This window comes from Cynocephalus volans, chromosome 5, assembly GCF_027409185.1.
Source record: "Cynocephalus volans isolate mCynVol1 chromosome 5, mCynVol1.pri, whole genome shotgun sequence".
Classification (NCBI taxonomy): domain Eukaryota; kingdom Metazoa; phylum Chordata; class Mammalia; order Dermoptera; family Cynocephalidae; genus Cynocephalus; species Cynocephalus volans.
The window spans coordinates 33,234,738-33,251,854 of record NC_084464.1 but is presented as its reverse complement, the minus strand read 5'-3'; the positions used below and the strand labels follow the sequence as shown (position 1 = coordinate 33,251,854).

General features: G+C 34.4%; 1 protein-coding gene across 4 annotated transcripts in view; it reads right to left on the bottom strand.

Moving 5' to 3' along the window:
* Window positions 1-17,117, bottom strand: part of CDKAL1 (CDK5 regulatory subunit associated protein 1 like 1) — a 636,490-nt gene that overhangs the window by 161,154 nt on the left and 458,219 nt on the right. The window lies entirely within an intron of this gene.

Sequence of the window (17,117 nt, the reverse complement as noted above, 5' to 3'; positions counted from 1 at the left end):
TTGCTTATACAATGAAATAGCTGTCATCCTTGAACGTTGCTCTTTGGTATCCTTTTTTTCAATCCCCTTTTTTCTGGATCCTATGTCTTTTGAATTCTTAGCTCCCTCATTCTGCTGGACTGTGTCTTCAGAAGCTTTACCAGAAAGGGTGCCAAGGAAATGTTTCTGTGTTCTGAACACATCTTAAGCCAATCAAGTGACAGTATGGTAGTATATGGCACTCCATGTTGAAAAATATTATCCATTAGAATTTTGCATTGTCCCTATTTTTTAAGCTGGTGATAGATGTACAGGTTCACTCTGATTCACACTGCTTTAAATGTGCCCACACCACTCTCTTTTTCAAAGCTTTTAGGATATTAATTTTATTCTCAATTTTTTAAATTTCATGATAATATGCCTTGGATTGGGTCTTTAAGTCTTTGTGCAAGGTACAGTCTGGGCTCTCATGGTCTACAGATTTAGGAAATTTTCTTGTATTATTTCTTTAACAATTTTTCTCTTGGGGATTTCTCTCCTTTGAATGTTGAAACTACTGGATTGCCTCTCTAAGCTTTTTCTCTTTTATTTTACATCTTTGTCCTTTTGTTCTATTTTCTGGAAAATTTACTTAAGCATGTCTTCCAATTCATCTATTAAAAAAATTAATTCAATATTATAGTTTAAATTTCTCAGAGCTCTTTCACATTCACCAATTTTCATTTTCACAGCATCCTGTTCTTGTTTTACAGATGCAACATCTCTTATTTTTATCTGAAGATAGCAATTAAAGGGTTTTTTTTGCAATTTTTCTTCTGCTCTCTGCAATTGTGTCCATTTCTTCCAGGTTCTTGTATTTTGGTTGCTTTTATTTGTGGCTGAGATATTCTATCAATAAATAGTAATTGTTCTTGCTCTTTCATGTTTAAGACCAAAGCACTAAAAGCTTTTTATCATAGAGTGATTGAGTAGCAAGCTGCCACTGTTTTTGATAAGCCCAAATGTTAGCATCTTAGAAGTCATTTCTTTCTGGCCATTCAGTTCCTCCATAAGTATGTTAAAAGGTCCTATTGTATTTTAACAGTACAACAACAACAGGATGACATTAACAGTATTCGAAAATCCAGTATTATTCTGAATCCACAAACAAAAATAGCCCCAATCATTTTAAAATCATAAAATAAAAACCTAGTCAATTTTCCTATTACCTAGATGCAGTTTTATATGAAGGAATAAAACAGCTTATCTAATTAAGATATATGGGATATTCTGACGCATAAGAGAGAACAAAGAATGCATCAATGAAAAAAGTCAGTTAGTGAATAGACAGCTTCATAAAAACAACAGCTTTCCATACTTTGTTTGCATAAAACTTAATGTCTGTGTGAAAGAAGCATCACAAATTTACTTTACAAAATATTTCATTTCTGATTTTTACTTGGCCTCACCTAGCTATTAAGTTTGGCTGAACCTTAACTACTGAGATAAATTACAAGGACTGGAACTTTTCTTTGTGATGATAAACAGAAAAAGAGGGCTGCTTGGTTAGTTCAGTTGGTTAGAGCATAGTGTTATAACACCAAGGTCAAGGGTTCAAATCCCCATACTGGCCACCCACCCACCCACCCACACACACACACACACACACACACACACACACACACACACACACGATATTCATACAGAAAAAGGAAACAATATGTTTTTAAATTTTTATAATTTTTAGTGATATAGACATGATTTTTCTTCTTTAAGGGTAATTATCAAAATTACATTTGAAAAATCATAAAAATCATATGCTTTTATAGCAAGCCATAGATAAAACGACCATTTTTCTAGACTAACGCGTATAAAACAAAAAAATTATGTGAATAAATTTTAATTAGCTATTTTTCCACTAGCCTTTTAACTAGTTCTGATCAAAAGAAATCTACAACTAAAAATAGAAGTAATGCATCACAGCAGATAATAAGAGAACAGTCCATCTCCCCTAGAAAAATTTTTTAAAAACCATCTCAGAAACTGCCTGTGAAATACTGCAGAAACAGACCATTGGTTATTGTCCTAAGCTACAAACTGAAATGAAATTGGCACTAGATTGTGGGGTATTCCCAAAGGAAAGTACCTTACTGATTTTTCCCTCTATCCTTGTTGATCCATTGTATTTGAGCTCAGTATTATACAACACCTGCTTACTTTGGCCACAGTGAAAAGGAAAAGACAAACCTTTATAGGAGTCATTAAGAAAGGAATGTTCAGTGCATGGATAGATTTGATAATCTATACAAAAATTTGACTAATCCAGCGGAGGAGTTGGGTCACTATAAATTAGTGAGTTATACTAATCAATATTTAAAAGTAAAAATAGTTTAGTTGGCTTCAAAGTATGTATGATTATAAACCGATTACTTAAAAAATGTTTTTAAAGTAGAGACCGCACTTGAATGTTAGATGAGGCTCATCTATATATTAATTTGATATGTGAAAATGATGTTACTTACATTCTTGAAAATAATTTGGCCCTGAGGTGAGCCAACTAAAATCTCATTTATACTGTTAATTTGCCTACTAAATAATTCTCTTCCATATATGGGAAAATCAAAGAAGTTTTAAGTGGAACAAACTCTAAATTAATAGCATATGATTTGATTGGCTAGAAGGAAATTATAAGGGGTACAAAATAGAATATCAGTACAAGTATTTAAGATGCAAATTCTGGGTAAATGCTATTTTTGAGATGCTATGAATTTTCAAAATACTAAAAAGTTTTAAATGATCATTTCCATAAATTTATTAAAGCTGTGAATGTAATGCCTGTAATTACTAAGTAGTACATATTCTTAATTCTAAAGACTTTCTATATTTATTTTCATAGAAACTTTAGACAATAATTCTAAAAGAAAGATGAAAATGAAAATGTTCTATTAAAGCTTAAATAACAGAGAAATTTTGACCCATTATTTTTTCTGTCTCATACTTATTGGCAAAATGGTTTTATTAAATAACTTGGGAATGGAATAAGAAAAATTCCAATTATGCATCTGACTTTGTCAGAGGAGTGCTATGATCAGTATGAAAATCTATTAGGAACATGTAAAGAGAGTACAAACTATTTGCTAGCTTTAGGCTAGGACTGAAGAAATCTAAATATTTTAAGAGTTAATTATTTTACTTTGAATAAAAATACACACATAACATCCCATATACATACTTTGAACATTTGAAATACTACTTAAAATGCTGTACTTTAACTCATCTCAAGATTTTCACTGCAATTTGGTGTTTCACTCACAAAAATATAAAAAAGGATCATTCTGCTTCATTCTTTGGATAAATAAATTATGAGCTTCAAATTCCACATGTGATCAAAGAATGACTAACACACATCCTATTTTATCTCAAAAGAAAAAGATAAAAATGATCAGCAAAGGATTAGACCTATCAAAATTATTAGGCACATACAAAACTCATGACTAAAGGACACATTTTTCAGTTCTATGGAAATTTACTCCAGGAAAATTATTCAATACTTTTGGGAAAAGTAAACTAGAAGCAGGTGGAAAAGAAAAATATATTGAACTAAATGAAAATGAAAACATAACATATCTAAATATATGGCATGCTGCTAAAGCAGTGCTTAGAGAAAAATTTATAGACTTATTTATTTTATTTATTTATTTTTACCCTATTTATTTTAAAAAGGGTAAGGGGATCTTAACCCTTGACTTGGTGGCATCAGCACCACGCTCTCCCAAGTGAGCCAACTGGCCATCCCTATATAAGGATCTGAACCCTTGGTGTTATCAGCACCATACTCTCCCAAGTGAGCCATGGGCCATCCCTAGAAAAATTTATAGATTTAAATGTCTGTGTAAGAGATATAAAGTCAACAACCTAAGCTTTCACCACAAGGAACTAAAATAAAGTAGCAATTCAAAACCAAAGTAAGATAAAGAAAGGAAGTAATAAAGGTAAGAGGAAAAATCAGTGAAATAGAAAACAACAGAGAAAAATCAGTAAAAGTTTTAAAAGGTGCCTCTTTGAAAATATCAATATAATTACTAAAGTACTAGCTATGCTGAGAAGAAAAAAGAAGATACAAATGACCAACTTCAGGTAGGAAGGAGAGGACATCACTACAGATACTACCAACATTAAGAGGTTACGGGGAGTATATTATGAGTAACTTTATACAAATAAATTCAGAGAATCTTTGAAAAATATAAATTATAAAAATGAACTCAAAAGGAAAGAGAAAATCTGAACATCCTTTTTCTCTATTACAAAAATTGAATATGTAATTTAAAATCTTGCCACCAAAACAAAACAACACAAAAGAAAACAACCCAGGCACAGATGGGTCCATGGTGAACTCTATCAAACATTTAAAAAAGAATAAAATGAATTTTACAGAAACTATTTCAAAGATAAATGAGAAAGGAACTCATTTTACAAGTCCAGCATTACCCTCTTATGAAAATTAGAGGAAGAGATTAGTAATAAACTCTAGACCAATATGTCTCATAAAAACTGAGACAAAAATTTCCAACAAAATATCAGCAAACTATACCCAACAACATATAGAGAAGGCTGTACATCATGATCACATTTCTAACCCCAGGAATGCAAAGCTGGTTTGACATGCAAATATCAGTGAATGTAATATGCCATATTAAAAGAATAAAGGATAAAATAAAAACCTCATGGTGATCTTAAAAGATGCAAAAAACTCAGCTGACAAATCAAACACCTATTCATGATAAAAACTCCCAGTAAACAAGGAATAGAAGGAAACCACCTCAACCTTATGAAAAGCAGGTATGAAAAACCTAAAGCTAATATATTTATTGGTGAAAGAATGCTTTTCCACTAAGGTTAGTAATAAGGCAAGGATTTCTGTCCTTACTTTTTCAATTCAACATATTACTGGAGGATCTAGTCAGTGTAGGAGAGCAAGCAATAGAAATTAAAGGCATATATGTGGGAAAGGAAGAAGTAAACAGTCCTCTCTGCAGGTACCATGATCTTATATGTAGAAAATATAAGGAAATCTAACAAATATGCTAGAAGAAGTTTAGCAAAGCTGCAGAGTACAAGATTAATATACAAAAAATCAACTGTATTTTCATATATTAGTAATGAACAATCTGAAAATGAAATCAAGAAAATTTCATTCACAATAGCATAAAAATACTTAGAAATAAATTAAGAAAGAAAAGTAAAAGAGCTAAAAACTGAGAGAAATTAAAGAAATATTCTTAAAATTTGCTGAGAGGGGCTGGTTGGTTAGCTCAGTTAGTTAGAACATGGTAACACTAAGGTGATAACACCAAGGTTGGAGGTTTGAACCCTCTACCGGCTAGCCAAACAAATTAAAATAAAAATTTGCTGAGAGAAATTAAAGAAGATCTAAATAAATAGAAAAAATAAATCATTTTTCATGGATTGGAAGGTTCAATACTGTTAAGATGGCAAGCCTCTCCAAATTGATATATAGATTCAGTGCAACTGCTATCAAAATACTACCACGTTTTTCTGTAGAAACTGAAAAGCTGGTCCTAAAATTTATATGGAAGTACAAAGAACTTGGAAAAGCCAAACGATTTTGAAAAAGAAAAAAGTTGGTGGAATAAATGAACCTGATTTAAAGACTTACTATAAAGCTACAGTAATCAACACAGTGTGGTGTTAGTATAAAGATAAACGAATGGAACAACATAGAGAGTCCAAAAATATACCCATATGTTTATGGTTAAATAGTTTTCAACAAAATGCCAAGGGCATTCAATGAGGGCAGAAGACAAAGTGTTTTCAATAAATGGTGCTAGAACAATTGAACATCATATGCAAAACAAACAAACTTATTACACCCTTACCTTACATTATACTCAAAAAATATTTCAATATTTCATCATAGACCTAAATGTATGAGCTGGAGTTATTCAACTTCTAGAAGAAAATATAGGAGAAAATCTTTGTGGCCCTGGGTTAGGCAAAGATTTCTTAGCTATAACACCGATACATAATCTGAAAAAGAAGCATAATTTGAAAAAGAAAAATTGGATAAACTCATAAACTGGATTTATTTAAAAGACAACGTTAAGAAAATAAAAAGACATGCCACAGATTGGGAGAAAATATTTGCAAATCATATATGTGATAAAAACACTTGCATCCAAGATATATTAAGAACTCTCACAGCTCACTAAGAAGATGACAAAAACAAAATCACACAATGGGCAATAGATTTTAACCAATACTTCACTAAAGAAGATATATGAAGAGTTAACGTGTGCATAAAAAGTTGCTCAACTTCATTAGTAGTCAGGCAGATGCATGTTAAAACCATATGAGATACTACACATCCATTAGAATAGCTGTTTTTAAAAATGCCTGAAAAATGACAGATGTTGGCATGCATATAAAGAAACTGAAACCCTTATCCATTGTCAGTGGGAATTTAAAATAGTGCAGTCACTTTGGAAAACAGTTTGGCAGTTTCTTAAAAAGTTAAACATACACTTCCTATGATCCAGAGAGCCTACTCCTAGTTATCTACCCAAGAGAAATGAAAACATATATCCACACACAAAGACTTGTAGGTGGACTGTCATAGTGGCATTCTTCATAATAGTTCCAAACTGGAAACAGTCCAAATGTCCATCAACTGCTGAATGAATAAACAAAATGTGGCATATCCATACAATGGAAATTTACTTAAAATAAAAGAGAACTACTGATACATGTATCAACATGGATGAATCTCAAAAACATTTTTAAGTTACAGAAGGAAGAAACAAAAGATTATTGTGTGACTCTATTTATATGAGACTTCTAGAAGAAGCACAGCTTAGAAGTGACAGAAAGCAGATCAGGGTTGCCTGGGACAGAGGGTGGGAGCAGGGACTGACTGCAAATAGGCACTAAGAAACTTTTTGACATAATAAAAGCATTCTAAAACTGAATTGTGATAATAGTTGCATAACTGTGTAAATTTCCTAAAAATCTTCAAACTATACACTTACATTGGGTGAACATTGTATGTTATCTTAAATTATACCCACAATACATCTGTTAAAAGTAAAAAAAAAAAAAAAAAAAAAAAAAAAACTTTCTGAAGACAGAGAGAAAGCAGGAATTCTCCATAATATATTCTTCTAGAAAGTCTTAATAGCTGACAGGGTGTAGTCATAGAATTAGATTTGGACAAATAACATAGGGGCAAAAGGCAAAGCTAAGATTGAAAGGAATTATGTTCAGAGCATGAAATTACAAAGAACTTGAAGAAGAAAAACTTGGATCTATTTCCCAAGTACTATCACACGACAACTAGGAATCATTCTATTCATACTGAAAGAGGAAATTTAAGAAGAAACAAGTCAACATCTTCAAACAAATTTAAGATTTTTTTCAGTAGCTCTAAATTTATCCTCATAATTTTATGAAAAAAACTCTTAAGTGACCTGGGTTGAAAACAGAAAAAGCATTAAAACATTTAGGTAAGGGTTGAAAAGCCATAATGAGTCGCTAAGACAAAAAAAAAAAGACTAGTGTGGTTCTAATCAAGGCAGTCTTATCTCTAACCCGTGTCATTAATGTGCTCACCACATTAATGTACTATAAGCATTGGCTGATAAATTCACAGAAAACTAATTAATAATAATATTTGTGAAGCAATGTACTACAATATAGTAAAACTTGTCCGTAGTTTTGGAATTGCGTTTTAAGGAGTAGGTAACTGTGGTCTGTAGAGGTTAAGTGATTTACAAAAGGTCATCACGCTATTGCTGGTGAAATCAGAATTCAAACCCAAATCTTCCAATCCAATCTCAGCTCTTTCCACTACTTACCCTCTGAATACGGAGGCAATTTAAAATTTAAATGGTTATCACCTAAATTTTTTTATTTTTATTTATTTATTTATTTTTTTAAAAGATGACCAGTCAGGGGATCTTAACCCTTGACTTGGTGGTGTCAGCACCACGCTCAGCCAGTGAGCAAACCGGCCATCCCTATATGGGATCCGAACCCGCGGCCTTGGTGTTATCAGCACCACACTCTCCCGAGTGAGCCACGGGCCAGCCCTATCACCTAAATTTATACTTCATAAGACACCTCATTCTTGTTTTTATCATTATCATCATCATCACTCATCAAGAAATAGGTAGACATAATTATTTTATTTACAGATGGCTCAAAGACAGGAAGCAGCAATAGTGTCAGTAGAAAGAAACCAGAATTTAGACCCAGACAGATCTGGGCCCATGGTTAGTTACCAACCGTGTTATCACAAGTTATCTTACTGATCTGAGCCTCTGGCCCCTCTTCTACAAAATACAGATAACAACCTGTCCCTTCCTGGATGTTGGGAGGATAAAGTGGAGTGACATATGTAAAGCATTTAGGCACACAGAAGTCAAGCGGCTTTTGCATTCCTTAGGGGACTAACGGAAGTGAGAAACAGACCTGCACCAACTACCCTGAGCCTGGATGTGGCCCGTATTTCTGCTCACATGTTATGTGCTGCTACAGATAAGTATTAGAAAATTATAGGAAGAGTATATAATTCAAATAAAGAGACACTTAAAGAGTTTATATAACATGATCACTTTGATTTTATCACAATATTAATTGAAATTGGAAGACAGTGACATTTGTTTGGTGAGTTGATTTATGTGCAAAGTGTAAGAAATTCTAAAATGCTCTAGACATGAGTAATATTCTGGCTGTAGGACAAGATGATAAAATTCCTAAAATACCTAATGAAGAATCATACCAGCATTTAGTTGGTTTCTGGAAGTTTGTTAAGCTAAAAATGATGCAGTTCTGTACACAATTTTCTCTTTGGTTTGTTCAAATGAATAAATGTCAGTCCATTTGTCTGTCCATCCTTACCACCCTCTCTCTGACTATGTCATTCACTACTAGAATCACTGTCCTACTAAAAACTCATGAGAGGGTAGTATATATACGTACAGTATACCATTTCAGGTAGGCATGCTTACGATGAATAAAGATTAAATGAATGCAAAATAAATGAAGTGTCTTGCCAACACTGTGCCTTTTTATGTTACTCTAAGGTTTATTTACTAGGTATCTGTGAGCCCCCTAAAATTGTACACAAAATTGTATGTGTATTTTTCTGGTGGAAGTGGCTGTAGTTTTCTTCTGATTCTTAAAGCCTACTGTGACCGAAATAAAATTAATAAACACTTCTGTGAATGATTTTAGATTAAACAAAAAATATTAGGAAAATGGATTATAGGACAATAGGTAATCTTTGACCTAATGACATAGTCTGTGTATTACACATTTTTTTTAAAACAGAGCAAGTAAGCTTCATCTCACTAATCTAAGTTGAAATAATCATCTTTGCAGTAGTAGATTTAGTAGAATCTGTAAATTGAGCATATGCTACTGCCTTCTTTTTTTTAGCAAATCGAAAACAATCAGGTATCACAAATTTCATATACTTTAACCTAATAGAAAGTCACTAAAGTAAAATGAGTCTCCACTCTGTCTATTATATTATTTCAGAGATGAAAACTGGTGTTATTCCTACAGTCTCAAAGTCTCACACTCATCTATTCCATACTGTAATACTGGAGCTAGAAGTCCAAAAAGTAAGTTTCCCGGGTTCCTTTGGCAATTGGCTTTCTGTTAGGTCTTGAGAAAGGAGATATGGACAGGAGGTCAGAAGGGATTATGTGGGGAGAAGCTTCTGTGTCTCTGGAAGTGGTTCCTTCCTGCTTATAAGGCAGCAGCTTCTCCCTCTGAGCTTCTAGTAATGCACCCTAGATGCTTTCTTATTCCCCTGGCCCTAGTGGCAGTAAACTGCTGCATACAGTAGTTAATACTTTCTGTATTAACCACATCTCCCTGCTTTTGTTTTTCTAGTCGTCCAACATCCACGCAACCAATTTCCTATATTAAATATCTTCTATTAGAAACACTAGCGTAGTCTCCTTTCCTCACAGGATCCTGATCAAAACTCTCAACCTCATCAATGTTCTTATTCTGTTACTTTAATGAGACCACGTTTACACAGCCACATTCCCTTAGGGTAAAGTAATAAATTATAAATTAACAAGAAGAAGATAGGTATAGAAAAACCCCAACCCTATTTATCTGGAAACTGAATGCATAAGAATATAAATGTATATCTATTAATGAACAGGTGTGATCTCTTGCACAGCAAAACACCTGTAAATTCTGGCTTTTAGAGAGAAGTTTAAACCTATTTGTTTGAAGAAACTGTTTTCAAATATTAGGCAAAAATCTATATGCTGATATACAATTAACATATTAATTACATGTGATATTTACAATCAAAAATAGCCTTTTGGATTTGATTTCCCATTTCCTGTGACATCTTGGATTGAGATCTGAAGCAATGAAGAACTCTGGTGCATTAAGAGGGCTCTTCGTGGTTTTTGTGATGACTCACAGCCTTGATGATTTGTCTGTAACCTGTACTGAATTCTGGCTCTGGGTCCAAATTATATGAACCCCTTATATGGATAACCTGATTCCGCAGATTTATGAGCTATATTGAGGAACTGGCTGTCCTGTAAACAGAGCGCTGCCTAGTTTCTTCGCATTCACTTATACTCTTACTTCGTGTGGCATCAGGAAATATGAGTGCCCATGGGGCATTCTCACTGAAAGTTCAGTTACATATGAACCAGTGTTTTCAAATATCAGAGGTTATACTGCAGTGGCCTGCACTGTTCAAAGAAAGTTTCCATTCACCTTTGTGCCAAAAGAGATGGAGAATCAGAGCAGTGTATCTGGGGAAACATCCAAGGGTCAGTGAAATAGAAAAACTCAACATCACCTCAAGTGGAAAACTTGGGGCCCCATCAAGAAGTGTCATTTGGGAACAGAGTAGTTCATCCCTTGTTGGACTGTAACATTTTTATACCCTGGTCTTAAACGAAAAAAATTGAGCTATAAACTCTAGCGGTTAAGGCAACTTTACTAACCTTGATACTGTCACTACCTGAAGATTGCATTACCTCTTAGAAGTTGGACTAATGTGTATGGATGCTATCTTTTGCCTTTTTAATAATGTCTTTCTAAAATGAATTAGCTGTGATGTACATTTTTAAGAACTCTTTGGGTGGGGAAATAGAAGCTTCTCCAGACTTTAAATTTGTGAAAAAGGCAATTTAAAAAACAAAAACAAAAAAACCTCTCAAGGCTTCGAGAAAAATTTGGGAGTAAAAAATTTACTTTTAATAAGATTTTTAAAAATCTCAGTGAATCATTTAGTTTAAACTGAGTACAATTTTACCTTCTTGAAGGAAAAAAGGTAATACATATGACACAAAGAAAGGAAGAAATAATGAATAACATGGCCAATAACTTGCTAAAGCTTTGCAAATTTCTTGATATTCTCAGAGATCAGAATTTAAACTGGCCAAAAAAAAAACTGTTAAATACTTGTGGTAAAAATGATCAACTGTATGGGTAAATTGTTTCTGAAACTCAACGGTGGCTGTCAAACAGGCTAAAAAAAGGGGTGGGAGAGAGCAACCAGAAGAGATGACTTCAAAGAATTTAGTGTCATATGTTACATTTCTAAACCTGGTATAAATCCAAAATACATACTTTGGCTTCAAGCAAAAATCAAATGAATCATCACTCTTAACTAAAAATTAAATAAATACTTTATTAAGTAAGTTTTTTTATCCTGTAACACTATGCTTGCATTCCACAGCAAATATTTTGGAATAAGCACAAAGCCTTACATAAGACCAAAGATATTGCTTTAAAAATTAAAAGTAAGCATACTGGATAATATTGTTACAATATCTAAAAGGAACCATATTAAATTTCACAGAATTTCTACACATCTGTTATTAAAATCATTTAATGATATTGCTGGTTAAAGTGAAGGTATTTACTATCTATGGTACTGTTAACATGATTCTTATATGAGTTTTTCTGTTTCTATGGTAACATGAATTATAAGGTTCAATGAAGCTGGATTCAGTAATGCATATTTTTCTGTTATTCAAGGTGAAAAGGAAATGAAACATTTCTAACATTCATAACTGCCAAATGTCTGAATTCCATTTAGAGATAAGACGATAATTACTAAAGTAATTAGAATTCTTTCCTGGATGGAATTATTTTGCACACAGTGGAAATTTAGATTTGGGAATGAAAGTAGGGGCCAGAGTATATTCAGCATCAGTAATTAATTACAACTAAAACCAATACGCCATTCTGATACCTTGGAACAGACTATACCTTCTTCTGTCTGCTTTTGACTACAATGTGAAAGAAAACTGACCCCCACCCCCACCCTTAAGTCAGAAAGATAAAGTGGGTGAAATCATTTTATTCAAGAAAAAATCCAATTACAGAAATAATCAACTTTTCCCTCTTGCTTTATTTTTTCATATTTGAAAGGGCTTTTACATTAGCAGAACCAATTAAGCGAATATCAGGACAGGGCAAAAACTACAAAGTTGAGCAAGTTTCTTGAATCTCTTAAAATTAAACTTTGAAAAAAACCCCACTTATTAAAATTTTAAAGACTCAAACCCAGATCATAGCATTCTTTAATGGGAAAGCATAACTGGAAGGTGACTAAACATCAGGTATCAGGAAGAATAATTTGCAGAATTATATGGTCATAATGCAGTTGACTCTAATATCCAATCCATTATTAATAAGAAATTAGGAAAATTATTACTTTCAATGAAAGTGTTGTCATCAAGAAATGGCACTCAGAGATATTACATTTCAGGTCTTATGCCATCCTAAAAAGCAATTTGTATAGCATTATCATAGATAATACTGAATATGAAAATATACAAACTGGAATACACACGAGAGAGAGAGAGAGAGTGAGAGAGACTAGAAGCTACATCTATGTAACAGAAATTATAAAATCCATTAAATCAAAATACAGTAGAATAATTTATAACTATTTTCTTTATTCCCTATTGAACTCATTTTGTTGTTGTTGTTTTAATTCAGTTTATTCTAAATTCAGTTTACCCATCAGGGGTGCGCAAACTAAGGTCCATGTGCCAAATCCAGCCATTGCTTTTTTTTTTGTAAAAAGGGTTTTATGAATGTGGCCACACCCATTCATTTACATAATGTTTGTGGCTACCTTTGCTACAACAGCAGAATTGAGTACTTGTGACAGTTGCAATAGAAACTGCATGGTCTACAAAGCCAAAAATACTTACTATTGTTGGGATTGTGACTGACTGAGCCCACAGTTCTGATTTTTGATAAGTCCTCCCAGGGACACTCCAGGGTGAGTTTGAGGGACAGTGGGCATATGATGCTCTACAAAATGTAGTTCTATCAACCTTTCCATTATCACCAATTCTCATCGGTACGATTCAAATCGAAATACTTTTGCTCTAAGCAATCTCATTGAAAAGTCTACTAGCACTTATCCATGCCATTCATTCTCTGTGGCCCACCTTTCTGAGGAAATCTTTCTTCATTTTCTCTTGGCGTCTTAATTCATTCACAGTCCTTCCTTTCTATCTCTATTACTATGTGCTTGGCACTTCTCACGTCTGTTTCCTCATCTTATGCCTCCTAATAAACCATAAATTCCTGGGGGACAATGATGGGGTCACATTCCTATTCTTACACTCTGAAGCAATGAGATGGCACCCTCACAGATAGCTGAGGCTCATTAAAGGTGCCCACTGAATTAAAGGTGAAGTGTTAGGGAGAACTGGAATAAAAGACAGAGATGAATAAATGAATTCAACATGCAATAGGCTTCATTCACCTATTAATGATTATTCCCTGTTTTGACTAATATCCATCTCAATATTTTAAAGTCCCAAAGGTTTTAAACTCTGGCAGGGAAAGGGAACGTGGCGATTCACAGGGCTCTGTAAATGATAGGCTTCTCTTGGGGGACAGTCTAGACAGATGCTGCTAAGAAATGGGATACTAGAGCTGACTTCTACTGCTTACCACAATGACATTATTTCTCAAGTGAATACTTAAAAAAAGGTTATTAGTTAACAAAGAGTTGCTTCACCTTAAATTTCTATTTCTGAAAATAACTAGAATGTTAAGACTGGGTCATTGCTTATTTTAAATGATTTGAGTTTATTCTCAACTTTCAGTTAAAATTTTGGAGAATGGGGTACAAGATGGAGTCTTTGAAGTTTGAAGCAAGATTTATGAGGAGACAAAGAGAAGTTTTCATTCTAATTCTAGGATAAAATTGCTTGCTCCTATTTTTGAAGGGGATAAGTCCCATTGTTAAATGAATATGTTCTCAGCAAAGTTCTCAATAGTCAACATCTATGAGAGCTGCTGTGGCAGAGACAGCAGGTGGCCAAGAGCCCTTTCCATATGACATTTGCATGAAATGTGTCTATGCATTAACACTACAGCTTTCAGGTGAAGGTCCTGTCACTTTTTATAACACTGCCCTTTGGATCCACACTTGGCCCAAATGTCTACCTGAAAAAGAGCAACTCTGTCCCATCTCACACCACACCTGGCTGGCCTGTCAGCTGCGGTTCTTTTGCAGCTCCCCACAGCCACTCAGCACTGCCTCAGACATGCTTGGCTGACACAAAAAACACTTCCAGGCTCTTCCTGCGTGTGAGTAACCCAATTCCATTCTTGCCACAACAGCTGCTCCAGATGCACCCTGCTGCCCTTTCTTCTCACATGTCTGGTTCCACAGTGCTGGAATTCTGGACATCACTTTAATGCTGGTGGTGGCTGATCCTAAACCAAGAAACATTTTAGAACTCAAGAACTAAGCCATTAAGGAACATCAGAACACTACAACAATCCCCAAAGTCATCATGTAGGGAAGAAAACACACATGAACTAGCTCACTATCAGGTTGATATTGTGGCGTTTTCTGACACCGGCCTCTCCGAACCTAGACTAATAAGTAATATTGCTAACACCTATTGAGTGCTTACTCTGTGCCAGGTACTCTTTTAGTAGCTTCTCATATATTGACTCATTTAATACTCAGAGCAGCCAATGAGATAGGCAATATTTTCCTCAGTTTATATACATGGCAATAGAAGCACAGAGAGGTTAAGTAGCCTGCTCGAGGTCACACAGCAATAAACAGTAGGGTCTGGATCTGGATCCTTGTTGCCTGTTTTCAGAATTTGTGATTTTATATGATTAACTCCTTCCTTCTGATGGAGAACACATTTGTTTCAAAAGTTCCCCTTTCTCAAAGACAATGACCACCATGTATCATCATCATACAGTGATTTGGTTGAGACTCTTATCTAGTGACACAATTGCCACCTTATGACCCTGCAACTACTAAATAAAAATACTTACACTTTATCTTCTCATTCATTCCTCCATTATTAGATTATTGCTCTCATGTTAAGAAACACAGGTGCTAAAGATAATGCCACTTGTCCATGATCACAGAGCTAGTTTACAAAAGAGAAGCCCTGGGATTAGGATTTCAGACTCCTAGTGCTTTATTTATGCATTCACGGTTTTAGCCAAGGAAAAGAAATATAGAAAAAAATCCTCACCAGATAACATATCTGTGCCAATAGCCAACAAAAAGATAGTCATGAAAGCCCGGTTTTCATCACACGCATTTTCAGTGGTGCCAAATGAGGCAAACAGAGATAGGATGCTGTGAGACTAGAAACATTAATAAATACCACTAGCCACTGGCTCAGTCAGCGAGAAAACAAAAAATCTTGTCAATTTTTAACACTTCACATCATGTCCCAAATCATGCAATGTTTTGAAGGTAGCACTGATTATGTCATTGTTTGGAAGAATGTGAAGAATATTTAGATAACTATAGTGGTGCTTGATACCAAGTCCTGGACAGTTCATAGCTATAAAGACCCACAAAGGGTCACACAATTATAGCCCTTTTTCTATGTTATTTCACTGAATGCTATGGTTTGAATGATGGTATGCCCTCCAAAATTCATGTTGAAACTTAATCTGCAATGCTACAGTATTAAAAAGTGTGGCCTTCAGGAGGAGATCAAGTCATGAATGGGCTTGAGGTTGGCGGAAGCGTTCTCTGTTGCCCTTCCCTCCCTTCTGCCACGGGAGAATACCTAGACGGCAACATCTATGAGAAACAGGCCTTCTCCAGACACTGAGTCTGCTGGCACCCTGATGCTGGACTTCTCAGCCTCTAGAATTGTGAGTAATACATTTCTATTGTTTATAAGTTACCCAGTCTCAGGAATTTTGTTACAGCAGCAGAAACAGACTAAGACAGTGAGAAATAAAAACAACCTTCAGAGAAGGAGGGGCTGATATGTTTACTTTGTAGAGGTTCAGAAAGGTGAAGTATTTGCACAGAGGAATCATACATTATTGCCCCTAAAACCTGCTAAACTGAATAATCTTCAATAATTACTTGGAATAATTAAAAATTTTATTAATTATTAATGCTTATGACTGATTAATGATAACATATCAACTTAATATAATAATGTTAATATTAATAATTTTTCAACATGCAAAAGGTTTTTAGGCTATGATCTTAGAGAATCCAGTAAAGGAAAAAATTTGGTCTGTGACCACCAATGTAAATAGCAAGTGCATAAGTGTTTGTGATGCTTTCAGCCAGGAAGTAGGGTGGTAAGGTCTGCTAGGATGAAGGCTTGATTTAATTTACTTCAATCCAACCAACAATAATTGAATACCTACAAGTAAGGGGCAAGAAAACAGAGTCAGAGTATAATAGTGGATTGGGCAGCACTGCCAGCCACCAGTGGACGTAAACACTAATGTAACTGGTAGTACTTGACTCATACGATGCAGGGCAGAGGGTGAGATAAGGAGGCGTGGAAGAGTAAGTGGAATTATGAGCCTTAGAGAAGATGAAATTGGAAATAACACGGGGGAAACAGAAAAGACACAAGGAAAAACTGCAGAGGTTTGTAGATACTAAAAGAGATGGCAGAGCCACAGATTGCCACCTGCTAATGTAGAATGTGCTTAAATTCACTGAAACAAAGTGTGACATCACTGCAACTTATATTCCATTTCAATCTATGTACGTAGCACCAATTACAGAAAACATTTCCTTCAGCAAACAGCTTCAACAAAATCAATTTCTGATCAAAAAAGTAAATGAAGAAACCCTCGCTGGTAAAAACACACCTAATGAT